This window comes from Cibotium barometz, chromosome 46 (assembly GCF_041138505.1).
Source record: "Cibotium barometz isolate CiBa-2024 chromosome 46, ASM4113850v1, whole genome shotgun sequence".
Taxonomy (NCBI): domain Eukaryota; kingdom Viridiplantae; phylum Streptophyta; class Polypodiopsida; order Cyatheales; family Cibotiaceae; genus Cibotium; species Cibotium barometz.
This window is the reverse complement of record NC_141091.1, coordinates 22,620,050-22,634,108: the sequence shown is the minus strand read 5'-3', so window position 1 is coordinate 22,634,108 and position 14,059 is coordinate 22,620,050. Positions and strand designations below refer to the sequence as shown.

Here is a 14,059-nt window from a genome sequence, read left to right as displayed (position 1 = left end):
AACCCCTGAACCCTGCTAGCACTAATAATACTCTCGAGACTCCGAAAGCTATTAACTTATGCTAGGGCTTGACTTCCATAGGACCATAGTCCTGACATTACTCCCCCCTTCGAAAAGAGTTTTCGTCCTCGAAAACAAAAGTGGGGAAACGTTTCCGCATCACACTAATGTTTTCCCAAGTGGAGCCTTCCTCTGGACGGTCCTTCCACTTGATAAGAGCTTGTTTCCGAACTTGGTGGTGGCGAGTACGTAACATGTGGTAATCTAATCCTCTTTCTGGTTCATGAGGCAGTATTGGAGGTTCCACATATTCTACAAAGAAAGAATCATCCACCGGCCTTTCATGACCCATAAGGCGTTTCCTCAAACGGCTTATGTGAAAGATGGGATGAACCTTGGAATGTGCTGGTAACTCAAGTTTATAGGCTACTGAGCCCAGCTTCTTGAGTATCTTAAACGGTCCACAAAATCGAGGCGACAATTTTGGTACGGGACCCGTTTTTAAACCGGTGGAGTTTTCTGGTACCTTCAAAAACACCCAATCACCTTCTTGAAAGTGAAGTGGCCTACGTTTCTGGTCCGCAAACTTCTTGTAACGATCTTGTGCTTGACGAACATTTAATCGTGCAAGGTGCAACATATCCATATGGTCTTGAAGAAAATCCTTAACCTGACTGATTTTCTCATTCGCCAGTCCCACCGACACTGGTGAACGTGGCTGAAAACCATACATCAACATGATTGTTTTTTGCTAACATATGCCCTAAGCATATCTTCCAGCACTTGATTAACCTGTTCAGTCTGGCCATCTGTCTGCGGATGATTAGTTGTACTAAGGTTCAACATAGTACCCAGCTTACTGAATACTGCTCGCCAAAAATGGCTGTTAAACTTGCGATCGCGATCACTGACAATATTGGATGGTAAGCCATAAAGTCGGTAAACATTCTCCACGAAAAGGCGTCCCAATTCTGGAGTTGTAACTGTTTTCTTAGTAGGCACAAACCGACGAAGCTTGGTTAATCGATCCACGATTACCCAAATGGCATCATGTCCACGATTCGTTGTGGGCAAGCCCGTTATAAAATCCATAGAGATACTTTCCCACTTTCCGTCGAGAATCTCTAATGGATGCAGTAACCCGCCAGCTTTAAGACGTTCTGCTTTGTTTACTTGACACTTCTGACACTGCAGAACATAGTCAGTAACATCCTTGTGAAGTCCAGGCCAATAGAAATGCTTTCTTATGAGAGCATACGTTTTGCGAATGCCCGCATGACCTGCACTTGGACTATCATGACACTCAAAAAGAATTTGGCGCCTAGTGTCTAAGTCTAACGGAACACAAACTCTCCCCTTGTGGAGTAAGTATCCATCATCGATGGAAAAGTTTTTCCATCGCTGTAGTTCATCTTGTGATAAAGAAGAACCATGTGTGGAAGAACTGGGAACACTACCGTGTGAGTGAGAGGGACCCCTCATTTGAACATGATTCCACACCTTTGAGTATGTTGAATCCTGCTTGCATTTGCCTCGTAAAGATTCTAATAATTCACTTTTCAACTCTGTGAATAACAGCAAATTAATCTCTGGCATACGACTCAAAGCATCAGCTACAATATTGTAACGTCCTTTGCAATAGCGTAGCTTGCAATCATACTCCTGAAGGATCTCAGCCCATCTGGCCTTTCGACCCTGCAAATCTGTTTGGTTCATAAACCACTTTATGCTTTCGTGATCAAAAACAATCTTGAATTGCGCACCATATAAGTAATGTCGCCATTTTCGTAAGGCATATATGATGGCAAAGAGCTCACGCTCGTAAGCTGAGTAGTTTTGTTGAGCACAATTGAGCTTCTTGCTCTCATAGGCAACAGGATGACCATCTTGAATGAGAACCGCACCCACTGCCTTAGCACTGGCATCCGTTTCAATCACAAATGGTTTTTGAGGATCCACAATTGCCAAGATGGGAGCCGTAGCCAAAGCAACTTTAAGCTTATCAAAGCTACGTTGTTGCTCCTCACGCCATTGAAAGGTAATTGCCGCACCTTTCAATTGATCAGTCATCATGGGAGCGACAATCTTTGCATAACCGTTCACATATTTGCGATAAAATCCTGCCATTCCCAAGAAGATTTGAAGTTCTTCCTTACTTCGAGGTGTTGGCCATCGCATAATAGCATCAACCTTACTAGCATCCATAGCAATTCCATCTGCAGAAATTAAATGACCTAGGTATTGTATGCTATCCTTGAGAAATTCACACTTACTTTCTTTCGCGTAAAGTGCATTCTCGCATAGTAACTGAAAAACTTTTCGTAAGTGTTCCAAATGCTCTTCTAAAGTCGAACTATAGACCAAAATGTCATCAAGAAAGACAATGACAAATTTGCCTAAGTACGGCCTTAGTACGCTATCCATAAGTGTCATAAACGTTGCCGGGGCATTAGTAAGCCCAAACGGCATAACCAAAAACTCATAGTGTCCAAAGCGAGTCCGGAACGCAGTCTTGGTTATATCATCAGCGTTAATACACAGTCTTGGTTATATCATCAGCGTTAATACGCACTTGATGATATCCTGAACGTAAATCAATTTTAGAAAAATGCTTCGCACCTTTGAGTTGATCAAACAACTCATCTATCTTAGGTAGCGGGTATTTGTTCTTAATGGTTACCGCATTCAAGGAGCGATAATCCACACACATGCGCATGGATCCATCCTTTTTCTTCACCAAAAGAATGGGAGATGCCCATGGTGAAGCACTATGGCAAATGAAGCCCTTACTAAGGTAATCAGCAAGCTGACGTTCCACCTCAACTGCTTCAGTCGCACTAAGCCTGTACGACGGCTTACTAAGTCCTGACAGAACTACACAACCATTCTATATGGACACTGTAATTGGCACGAAACTTACACCAATGTCGATAAAGCCACCAACATTAGTGTGCATGAAGGTGGTCTTAGTGAAGCCCACTTTTACCATGTCTTGATAAATGAAAAATGGAGAGGCTTGACGAGTGTCAAAGAATATGATAGGATTGGCCATAGCCAATGTTGTAGAAGGTATTAGTGCTACAATTGGCTACTGAAAGCATACTCAAAGGCACCTAGATTAACACTTTACCATCTCAATGAGGCCAAGAAAACCACATTTTTTGTTGATGAATAGTTTATAAAATAGCTAGAGATGGACATTGTTGACCAAGGAGTAATTCAGCCTTTCTATATAATTAAAGGGAAGATTCAATAAAAAAGGGGAGCATGTTAACTCATTGGATTAAATAAAATAAATCTCACATTTTCAACCCTAAAAAAGTCTTTGTAATCTCACATTTTGAGCCCTAATGTTATCCTATGCTAGTCAGCAATACATATGTGACTTGCGAGTGAGATTGCTTACTTGCTATAAAGTATGTTTGTACCTTTCCTCTATATTGCGTTCATTATCTTGGCTTTTGAATTGCTTTATGTGCTTTAGTAAGAGTGCCATTACCTAAGTATTAATGCGTGTGGCGGCTTAGTACTACAAAACCATTCTATATGGACACCTTAACTCATACGAATCTTTTACCATGTTCACAAAGCCACCAATATGAGTGTGCTTCAAGGTGGTCCTAAAGAAGCCCACTTTCACCACATCTAGATAAATGAACAATGGAGGGGCTTGACAAGTGTCTAATAACATGAAAGGGCTAGCCCATAATGTGTTCTCGACGTACCAAAAGCAATACCTGAAGTATAGTTATTAGTGCTACAATCACCCCACTAGCGTGCTAACAAAATCTTACTCAAAGGGACCTAGATTAACACTTTACCATCTCAATGAGCTTGGGAAAACCACATGTTTGGGTGAATAGTTTGTAAAATAATTAGAGATGGATATTGTCAACCGAGGAGTAATCCTTTCTATATAGTTAAAGGGAAGATCATTACAACACTTATCCATCAGTATTGCCTCTCAATCACAAGCATGCTACACTTCTAGGCTTGGTGTTGAATGCTCAATTTTGTAGAGAAGTTTCTTGACCGTCGCATAAACCGTCGAACTTGATAGATTACAGGAATTATTACTCATAACATCTTAAATAGGGTGGAGGTTTGGATAGTAACATAAAGGACCTATTTGCCATTGACATGGCTATATATTGGATGAGGGCACTCCGAGCTACACTTGTGGTTCAGAGTAAGTGAGGGAAAACTAGTACATCATATGGTAGCCATGTGGGCATTTGTAAAGTATTTTTGGTAATATATCTTCAATTACGAAAAACAAAAAGAGAGAGAGAGAGAGAGAGAGAGAGAGAGAGAGAGAGAGAGAGAGAGAGAGAGAGAGAGAGAGAAACTTGTTTCCATTGAGAATTATGCATTTTGTGGAAAATTTTCACTGATGTAAAAAAGAAGGTTTTGGGTGCTCAATAAACTGCTTCAAGACGCTTATTTTAAATGGTCCCCCAAACCTTACAAAAGCTGGCAGGGGCCTGTGGTTCCATGACCCCACTCTTGTGGTAGATCAATGTGAGAAGCTAGGAGGACATACAATGGAGACCATTACCAAGCTATAGCCAAGAATCAAAAGGACCAAGAAGGTGTTGCCTTCACTGGAGTTGTCAAAGGTCACTGGTCAACCGCAACTTCCCTGCTCATGCTTTATTCTTTGCCAACCTCTAGCTCAGATGCTGCTGGTAAGCTATATATATTTTATTGTTTTAATTTATTCTATGGTCTTTTGGGGAGTTCCTATTGTGGAGTTATTCAGGCGTGTTGGGGGGGAGAGAGAGAGAGAGAGAGAGAGAGAGAGAGAGAGAGAGAGAGAGAGAGAGAGAGAGAGAGAGAGAGAGAGAGAGAGAGAGAGAGAGAGAGAGAGATAGGCTTGATATTGCTGCTTGGTATGTATACGTGGTGGATGTTTTTTTTTCATTTATGGATGTTTTTTTTTCATTTATGGATGTTTATGAGGATATCTTGAGGGATGTTTGTGTGGGTATATATAATACTTTTATATAAATAATACATAGAAAATAAATGTACACATTAAGTAGTTTTTGGATTTTCAATGTTGTGTAGTATTATGTTATGTTAGGTCATGACTTCTTATAGATGCTACTAGAAATATAAGGGTACATGAAGGTATGTTGATACATTAGGAAAGTGGATGATGGTATAAGGATGTTGAGATCTGGATGTTATACATTGCTTTTATGCTTTTTGATGCGTGAGAATATGTTCGAGATTCTATGCACATGATTGATACCTATGTCGATATTATGTAATTGTTTCATGATGATGAACTATTAGTACTCATCAATGTTGATTTTTACAACAAACCTTTACAATGATGAATCTATCAATGATGATACGGGGTCAATGGTTATAGAACAAGGGGGTCATGCAACTTTAGTCCCCGAATTGATTGTATACTCCCTCGATTGATTCACCGGTTGGTTAGTGAGGGGGGGAGTACGATGCGTCCCGAGGATAGGGTCTGTGGATGGGTGGACTCAAGCAGTTGCGGGGACTTTGGTGATGGGTAATTAATTATCGGCTAACCCTATGAGTGGCAACTCGCACCTGTGAGAAGTAGATGGCCACCTGGTCTATGGGAAAAGCAAATGGAAGGGTGGCCTTGATTAGTCTCGAGCTTCTTTGTGTGAGTTGTTATGGTCTACTCAAGCTAATTATCTTGGTCAAGTTTGGTCAAGTGTCATCTTGGTTGCTGTCTTGGTTGACACTAGTTAGATGGCTGTACTTTTATTGTGATGCTATATCGAGCTTCTTTGTGTGAGTTGTCATGGTCTACTCAAGCTAATTATCTTGGTCAAGTTTGGTCAAGTGTCATCTTGGTCAAGTCTAGTGAAGTGCTGTACTTTTATTGTGATGCTATATTTAAAGAAATTTTTGATGTTTTTTATATATTTGCGTGTCGTTATTGTACTCTGTTAGTCACTTAATGTGGGCGGTACGAGGTAGTCGGACGTCCATTACGTCAATCGATTGAGGTGGTATGACATTCTAGTCAGCCCCCTCAATAGACGTAAGGACCCCATATGTGGACTTTTAGTTACTTTCTTGTTTAGCCCATGTGGGGGGACCTCACATGTGGTATCAAAGCACATGTTTCGTTCACCTAAGACCGGTGGGTAACAAGATTTTCATGCTTTCCATTCAATTAAAATGCATAAAACAAGACCTAGAGTTGATCTTGGCAGAGGGCTTAGTTTCTATAGCAAACTTGAGAGTAGCTCATTGTGCCAAGTGTCCCATGAGAGAAGCAACAAAAAGAATTAAAATGTTGATTAGTGGTGCATGTGAGAGATTAATGCTAATCAAAATTACCTTGCACATGAGACAATGAGAAATAGATTTAATGGTCTATATAATACAAAACACAAGTATTTACGATCATGAACTTAGATCTTGGATGAGATTTTTGTTATTCATACATAAATAACTTGTTAGTTCATAGCTTTGTGATTATCTCCAAATGAGATTCTCATTACACATACCTATCTCCAAATGCTACTTGCTTTAAGGCTTAAGGCTACAACATATACTTGTTGTCACGTAGGCTGTAATGCCTGTGACCCGCCGACGGGGCAGACCGGATGGCCATGTTCGGGGTTCAGTGGGAGAGGATGCCCATGTGGAGTCATGGGCGGCCAGGCTAGTGTGGACGACAGGCCACACACTATATAGCCTGGTGGGGGAAAAGGGGCATTCCTCATTCTTCCTCTATGGCTGTGTGGTGAGCCAGATGCCGTCCCCTCCTGTGGTAACGCCCGTAGCGCGAAGACCAGCCCCACGAAAGAATGCTGAAATGCAATACTATGTGTGGGGATGGGGGGCGAAGACCAGCCAGCCCCACGATAGTCTGTGGCAATGCAACTCGTGTAAAAGGAGGCGGCGAATAGTCTAAGGCGGCCAGCCATAACACTGTGTGTCTGAGGGGGGCAAAAACCAGCGAAGAACCTTGCGTGAGCGCCGTCTGAGGGGGGCGACTTGCGTTGAAGACGAAGAGCCTAGGCGGCCAGCCCAAGCGGGCAGCCCAGTGGGCAGCCATGCCAACCAGGCGGCCTAGGCGGCCAGGCCAACCAGGCGGCCTAGGTGGCCTAGGCGGCCAGCCAACAAGGGCGGCCAGCTAGGGGCGGCGGCGGCCACCAGAGCAGCCGGCGGCCAGCCACCCCCACAGGCCAGCCAACCCAGCGTTGCAGGCGGCCAGAAGAAGAAAAAAAAGCCATTTATTTTTTTATATATTTTCATTATTCATTTTTAATAAAATTAAAAATAAAAGTAAATTAAATTTTTTATGAGTTGCAGGCATTTTTTCTCGTGGATCGGAGCATCCTGGACTAGCGACGCTTGTAGAGGCTCGCAGGAAACACAAATCGACAGGCAACCGTAAAGGGGGGTGACTATTCTCTCTCCACCACTGCTCATTTTATTAGCGCTTTTTTTAGTAATTTCCGAGTTCTCGCATTGTTTTTTGCAAGAATTAAGATGTCTGCTAGGTGTAGTGTGTCCCCACCGCCTTCTACTTCTCTAGGTTTTTCCAGTCTCTTGTCCTCGGTCGCGGGTTTGACCCCGATCGAATTGTCAGGCCGTACACGCCCGACCGTTCGGTTCGGAGTGCGCTCGTCGATCACGCGTGATCCGCCAGCGCCCTCCTCGTCTATTGACCCCTCCTTAGGACCCAGCGAGCCTGCAGCGGCCGCATTGGCAGATGACCCCTTTCTGGCTGACGAGCCAGAGGACATGAACACCGACGTCGCCGAGGGGACCGAGGAGGACCTCTTGGATTATGACGACGACGATTATGACCTATTGGTTCCTGCTGATGTCTTGACAGAGACGGAGCTCTCTAGTGGTGGACTGTTTAAATATCTTAATGCCAAACTAAACAATATGGGTAAAGTCCAGGCTGATTTAGTCACGATGCTACACAGAGCATCTCCACACAGTTAGATGCACTGACAGCCGCCTCGGCTAGTACTCCGACTCCTCGTGGTAGCCGAGCTCCTGCGGCACGGGTGAGCGTAGCCTCGCCACAGTGGTTGCAAGAGTACAGGCCGATGCGCCTGCGGGGCCGTCCGTAGTAGCGAGACAGCTTCGTCGTTATTAAAAGACTTAAAGCCGCCTAGTTTTGGTGGCGAGGAAAAGGAGAGAAACAAGGACTCGGTCAATATGTTTCTAGCAAAGTGGTCAGATTTGCACGCGCTGCGACAGCAGCCTAGCCGTATACGCCCGTAGAGGCTAGTCTCTCATTAACCGGCAAAGCATACAAGTGGTGGATGAGTATCGCCTACCACTTGGACAGAGTTTGAAACGATGTTTCGAAAAGAATTTTTGCTTGTTAATGAGGCAGAGAGAAGCTGGGAGTTATGGGACAAGTGCTCGATGGAGAACAAATCCCTAACTCAGTACATCTCAGACTATAGGGAGATAGTACTCAAACTAAAGGGAATCGATGCATTCCAGACATTGTGAGGCTTTAAGAGAGGCCTCAAAGATGATTACCTTGAGTACGTAGAGCCCTTACAGCCTAAAGACCTGGCAGAGGCAATTAAGTATGCGCAAATATTTGATGACATCAAGCGCCATAGTGCGCGTGGTGGTTCTAGCAGGGCCGAGGGTAGTGAAAAGAGGAGGTCAGGCCTTGAAAGAAAAGGATTCCGCAGTGATAAACAAGGGGATAGGACGGACCAGGAAGGACAGGGTGGTCATTGGTCTAAAAAACGGCGACCATCCAAGAAAAGAGACAGTGAAATCCAAAAGAAAGAGCAGTATATTAAAGCGCGAAAGGAAAATCGCTGCTTTAATTGCAATGAAGTAGGGCACACAAAGGCTGAGTGTCCAAAGCCTAAAGCCAGCACAAGTGGCAACGAGCCCAAAAAAGATGGTAAATCTTCTAGGCAGTTACATACAGTGCAGAGACTCCCTCTCAGTTCCGCAGAGTTCAGAGTGGTGACAGTGTGTCATTGTGATGAGCATCACGCTTGTTCAGTGACACCAGCGATGTGGCAGCCTACTGTAGGTCCGCATGACATGGTGTGCATGTATGGCACCATAGGTGGAGCTAGTCACAGTTTTTATTGATGATGAAGCTAGTCACAACTTCTTGAACTACTCGTTAGTCAAGAAGTTGGGGTTGACTGAGACTCGGAGTGATCATGAGTATACTGTTGGCCTAGCCAATGGATATGACAAAACGGTATGGAATACCGTAGTATTGGGGGTCCCATTATCTATGCAGGACTACGAGGCTTCGCTTGACTTTCAAGTCATGCACTTAGCCAGAGCAGACGTATATTTAGGCAGGGAGTGGCTGTATGGCTTGGGCCCTAGTCTAGCTCGGAATTACTTACATAATACGCTATGTTTTGAGCACGGAGGAAGAGTCATTACCCTGCAGGGCGACCGTACTGTCCCTGCCACACCACTTATTTCCTCCATGGAGCTGTGTACACCGGTCCGCAGAGACCAGATAGCAGAGGTATATGCTTGTTACCCTCTTTTGAATTCTGTTTCCATAGATGAAACGATAAATGATGTTTGCGTACACAAACAAGGAAAACAAAATAACCTTGGACGAGACCCACTGTTTGAAAACCCTGTTTGGCATGCATGTGATTCAAACAAGAAAAAATCCAAGGTGAATGAGACATTAAAGAAAAAGTACGTAGATACTTTAATGAATTTATTAGAGGAATTTCAGGATGTTTTTCTTGATGATTTACCAGATGGTTTACCACCATCTAGAGAAGTAGACCATGGCATCGAAGTTATGCCAGGATCAAAACCTATAAGAAAACCTGCTTATAGATTAAGCCACTCCGAGGCACAGGAGGTGGAAAAACAATTAACGGAATATTTGAACAAAGGCTTTATTCGGCCTAGTTCAAGTCCGTGGGCATCACCTATTCTTCTGGTAAAGAAGAAAGACGGATCTATGCGGATGTGCATAGACTATAGGGCTCTTAATCAAATAACGATTAAGAACAAGTATCCGATGCCACGCATAGATGAGTTGTTTGATCAACTTTATGGATCGAGATACTTTACAAAAATAGACCTGAGATCAGGATATCATCAGGTTAGAATTGAACAAGAAGATGTTGCGAAGACAGCATTTAGGACCCGTTTCGGGCATTTTGAGTTTTTGGTTATGCCATTTGGGCTAACTAATGCTCCAGCGACATTTATGACGCTGATGGACAGCATTTTACGTCCATATCTGGGAAAATTCGTAGTAGTTTTCCTAGATGATATTCTTGTGTAAAGTAAGACACAGAAAGAACACATAGAACATTTGCGTCTAGTGTTCGAGTTGTTGCGAAAGCACAAACTATTTGCAAAGAAGAGCAAATATGAATTTTTTGAAACAGAAATTCACTACCTTGGCCATATTATATCCGCCGATGGTACGCGGATGGAGCCAGAAAAAGTAGAGGCTATTCTTAAATGGCCAGCGTCGAAGAATCTCGAGGAACTGCAGATTTTTCTTGGCATGTCGGGGTTCTACCGACAGTATGTAAAGGACTACGCGAAGATCGCAGTTACGGTCAAAAACTAAAAACATTAGTTGGGGGGATACTAATGTTTTTAGTTTTTGACCAATTACGGTCAAAAACTAAAAACATTAGTTAGAGGGATGCCCAACAGAAAAGCTTTGATAAGCTCAAGGTGACCGTAGATAGCAGCTGCACCTATTTTGACTATTGTCGATCCAAATGAGCCGTTTGTTTTGGAAACACACGCTAGTAATGAGGCCATTGGGACCGTACTTATGCAAAAAGGACGCCCAATTGCATTTGAGAGTAAAAAGTTAGATCGTGCGCAGCGTAACTACTCGGCTTACGAGCGAGAGTTACTAGCGATAGTTCATGCACTGAAAAAGTGGAGACACTATTTATATGGTGCTACTTTTGAGGTCCGGATGGACCATGAAAGTCTGAAATGGCTTTCAAGTCAAAATGAACTGAAGGGTAGAAAAGCTCGGTGGGCGGAGATTCTACAGGAGTTTGACCTTTAGATACGTTACCAGAAAGGTAAGTATAACGTGGTGGCAGATGCACTTAGTCGCATGCCACAGATTAATGAACTTAGTTTCACAGTATTCAAGAATGATTTCTTGGAGTCACTACATGGTTTATGTGAGCATGATCCATCTTTTACAGAGGTCTGGCGCGCTGTACGCATACGCACTTCTTCACAGACGCGACCACCTCCCTCGTTGGCACGTATTGCTAGTCCGGAGAGACTGGTCGAAGGTGCAATGAGAAGGAAAGCGAGAGTTAGTCCGGAGAGACTAGCCGTGTCTTCTGGCTAGAGGGGTAGCTTGCCAAAAAGCCATCCAAAAGGTCATTTATTACGTTCCTAGTGTGCATACCATGTAGCTTGTGCTTGATGGTCTTCTGAAATTTCTATGCTCTTTGTTTCTTTTACTTGGTACAAGCTTCAAAATGTCATGCAAAAACTTATTCATGATGCGATCTAGCCATAGGTAAAAGAGAACTAGCAATTGAAACCAGAATAATAACCTACAGTGGTTGCATTGGTGGAGGACAAAACTAAGCACAAGAAACCTTAGCTTGAATATCGATTTCGACCTATTGAAACATTAGCTTGGAGCTACCTTGTACCGATTTAATCAAGGAGGCAAAACCATTGTGACAATAGTAGATCGAGAGGCCTCCTTGGCAAGCGTAGATCAGCCTCAAATGGCAAGCACAACAGCTCTGGTTCCGTGTTTCTCTTCGCCCAGCTGTTCTTCCATTGGCTTCATCATGTATACGGCTAACAACAATCACATCACATCACTAGAATCGCCTTTTGCTGGTAGTAGCCACTGTTGTTAAGTACTTTTATCACTTGGGGTAAGGAACCTGGAGGGGTAGCAAGAGCAGAAGCATAGCTGAGAGTTGAGAGTCAATCGTGTCATGTATGAGGAGGATTACTGGCACACATGATTACCGGCATATCAGACACTAAGAGGAGTCTGAGGAGGCATAGCTTTTGCCATGAACATGAAGCACAGAGTCCAAATATTGCACCTCTTGTATTGAAAGCTGACTGTATATATGATGCCTGTTTTGTATGAAACTGGCAGTTCATTTTAGTAGGACTACTATAGCGAGAGAGCACTTGAGCTTTAGACAGGTATTTACCTTCTTACCACAGTCAATTTGTTTTTGGTGAAAAGAAACCCGGCTGCTCTCCTCATCACGAATCTCTATTCTTGATGGTCACTCAGCAATAAATCATCCACCACAACCCACCCACACACACACACACACACACACACACACACACACACAAAACAAACAAACTGAATCGAAGCTCTGATACATGATGATGATGATGCACTGACTGACTGCAAGATGAAAAAGAGATTATTATGGTTTTGCAACGCAGCATAGAGAATTAGAGATGAAGAAATACAGGAAAATTGTGTACCCACCCGTTCATTGCTGTAGTTGAAACTCTGTTCAGGACCTCTCTGCAAACTGTTGTTGAATCTCACATATGCTCCTCCGGCATTCCCTCGTCGTTCTGCACCGGCTGTGGGGGCCAAAATAAAAAATAAAATCAGAAACGCCAAGAACCCTCGCGCCCCTCTCTCTTCTTTCTTTCCACTTTGGGACTTTATTTTGGTAGGGGGGTGCGCCGGGCCTCTGAGGCAGTGCAATACAGAGGCGACGCGCGCAGCCCCCGAGCAGCAAGCTGCCGGGAGGGGGCTGCCCCCATGAAAGAAATTAGGTTAATATCATGTGGCCCGATGGGCCACGTATCAGATATTAAACTGATAAGAACAGATACTACACTTGATCTTAGCCAAAAGGCCGAGAAAGGTATGAGACACCACGGCTCACCCCTATGGATTTTATACCAGCCCTCGCACTCCAGCCCGCCCTATGGGATAAAAAGGCGGATCCCTCGACTTGCAAAGAAGAATTTTCACCTGCTATTCCATGCATATGCTTTGTAAGGCCACAGACATAAAGTCATCGAGCAACCACCTCCGAGTGACTAGAGAAATTAGAATGATCATGCACTTTTCATAACCAGACTTGAAGGATAGGGATGCGCTCATTATCATGGCTTTTGCATCGCTATAGTAAGGGTGCCAATACCTAACTATTAATTGCGTACTATATGTGGACACCCATGAATCTCCGATAAAGCCACCAATGTTAGTGTGCTTCCCACCACCGCTACGTCTAGATAAATGAAGAATGGAGAGGCGTTTGCCCCCGACTGTCAAAGAGCATGATGTGTTATCGGCATACCGAGAGAGCTATACCTCCTCAAGTCTTGTAGAAGGTATTGGTGCTACAATCGGCCCACCATATAGCGTGCTAATGAGATGACATTACCATTGATGATGACTAGGATGCTGTATAGCACTCCTCAAGACAATCCTCCCATTGTTATAAACGAGCCCAAGGAAGGGCACGAGTTCACAAACACACCTTCTCATTGCATGTAGATATAGCTATGCCCTAAACTTATAACCGTACACGAAGATGAAGAAGTTGATCCTCCACAATTCGTTGATTCGGAGTGATATGACCCATTGAACTCCTTACTTTTGTGATCGAGGAGAGAGAGAGAGAGAGAGAGAGAGAGAGAGAGAGAGAGAGAGAGAGAGAGAGAGAGAGAGAGAGAGAGAGTTTAAAACATTGGCTATAAGGTGCTACAAGTCAAAATGGCAGAGCTAAAGCAATCACAGGGTTCTTCTCTCCATATGGAGGTATCAGCACGTGGAAGATTCAAGAGGACACTATCGCATGCCTAACAAGACCCGTGATGTAATTACAAAAGCAAATATGGGTTTGCAACCTATCTAAAAACAGCCCCAACTTGAATTGTACAATGTTTCACTTGAATAAAGGGCCAACTCCTGAGACAAGTAATAGCATATTTCCATAAGCTCGAGATTCGTGGCATGATGGCACTGCTTATAATACTCTTTAAAGATATGATACAAACACACTTATGTGGGCACCTATCCTCTTCTTCAAGTAAGAGCCACACAACATTATTATTCATTATACCC

General features: G+C 43.5%; 1 long non-coding RNA gene and 1 other non-coding gene across 2 annotated transcripts in view; both read right to left on the bottom strand.

Annotated features, from left to right (window-relative positions):
- Positions 1-12,366, bottom strand: part of LOC147612011 (uncharacterized) — a 72,427-nt gene extending 60,061 nt beyond the window's left edge. Inside the window, exon 1 of the long non-coding RNA XR_015263626.1 lies at positions 12,054-12,366. This is a non-coding gene — a long non-coding RNA (uncharacterized LOC147612011). The remainder of the gene's footprint in view (positions 1-12,053) is intronic.
- A 290-nt stretch (positions 12,367-12,656) lies between these two features.
- LOC147612010 (U2 spliceosomal RNA) lies at positions 12,657-12,855 on the bottom strand. The gene has a single exon (XR_015263717.1). It is a non-coding gene; the product is annotated as a U2 spliceosomal RNA (small nuclear RNA).
- Positions 12,856-14,059: the final 1,204 nt, after the last annotated feature.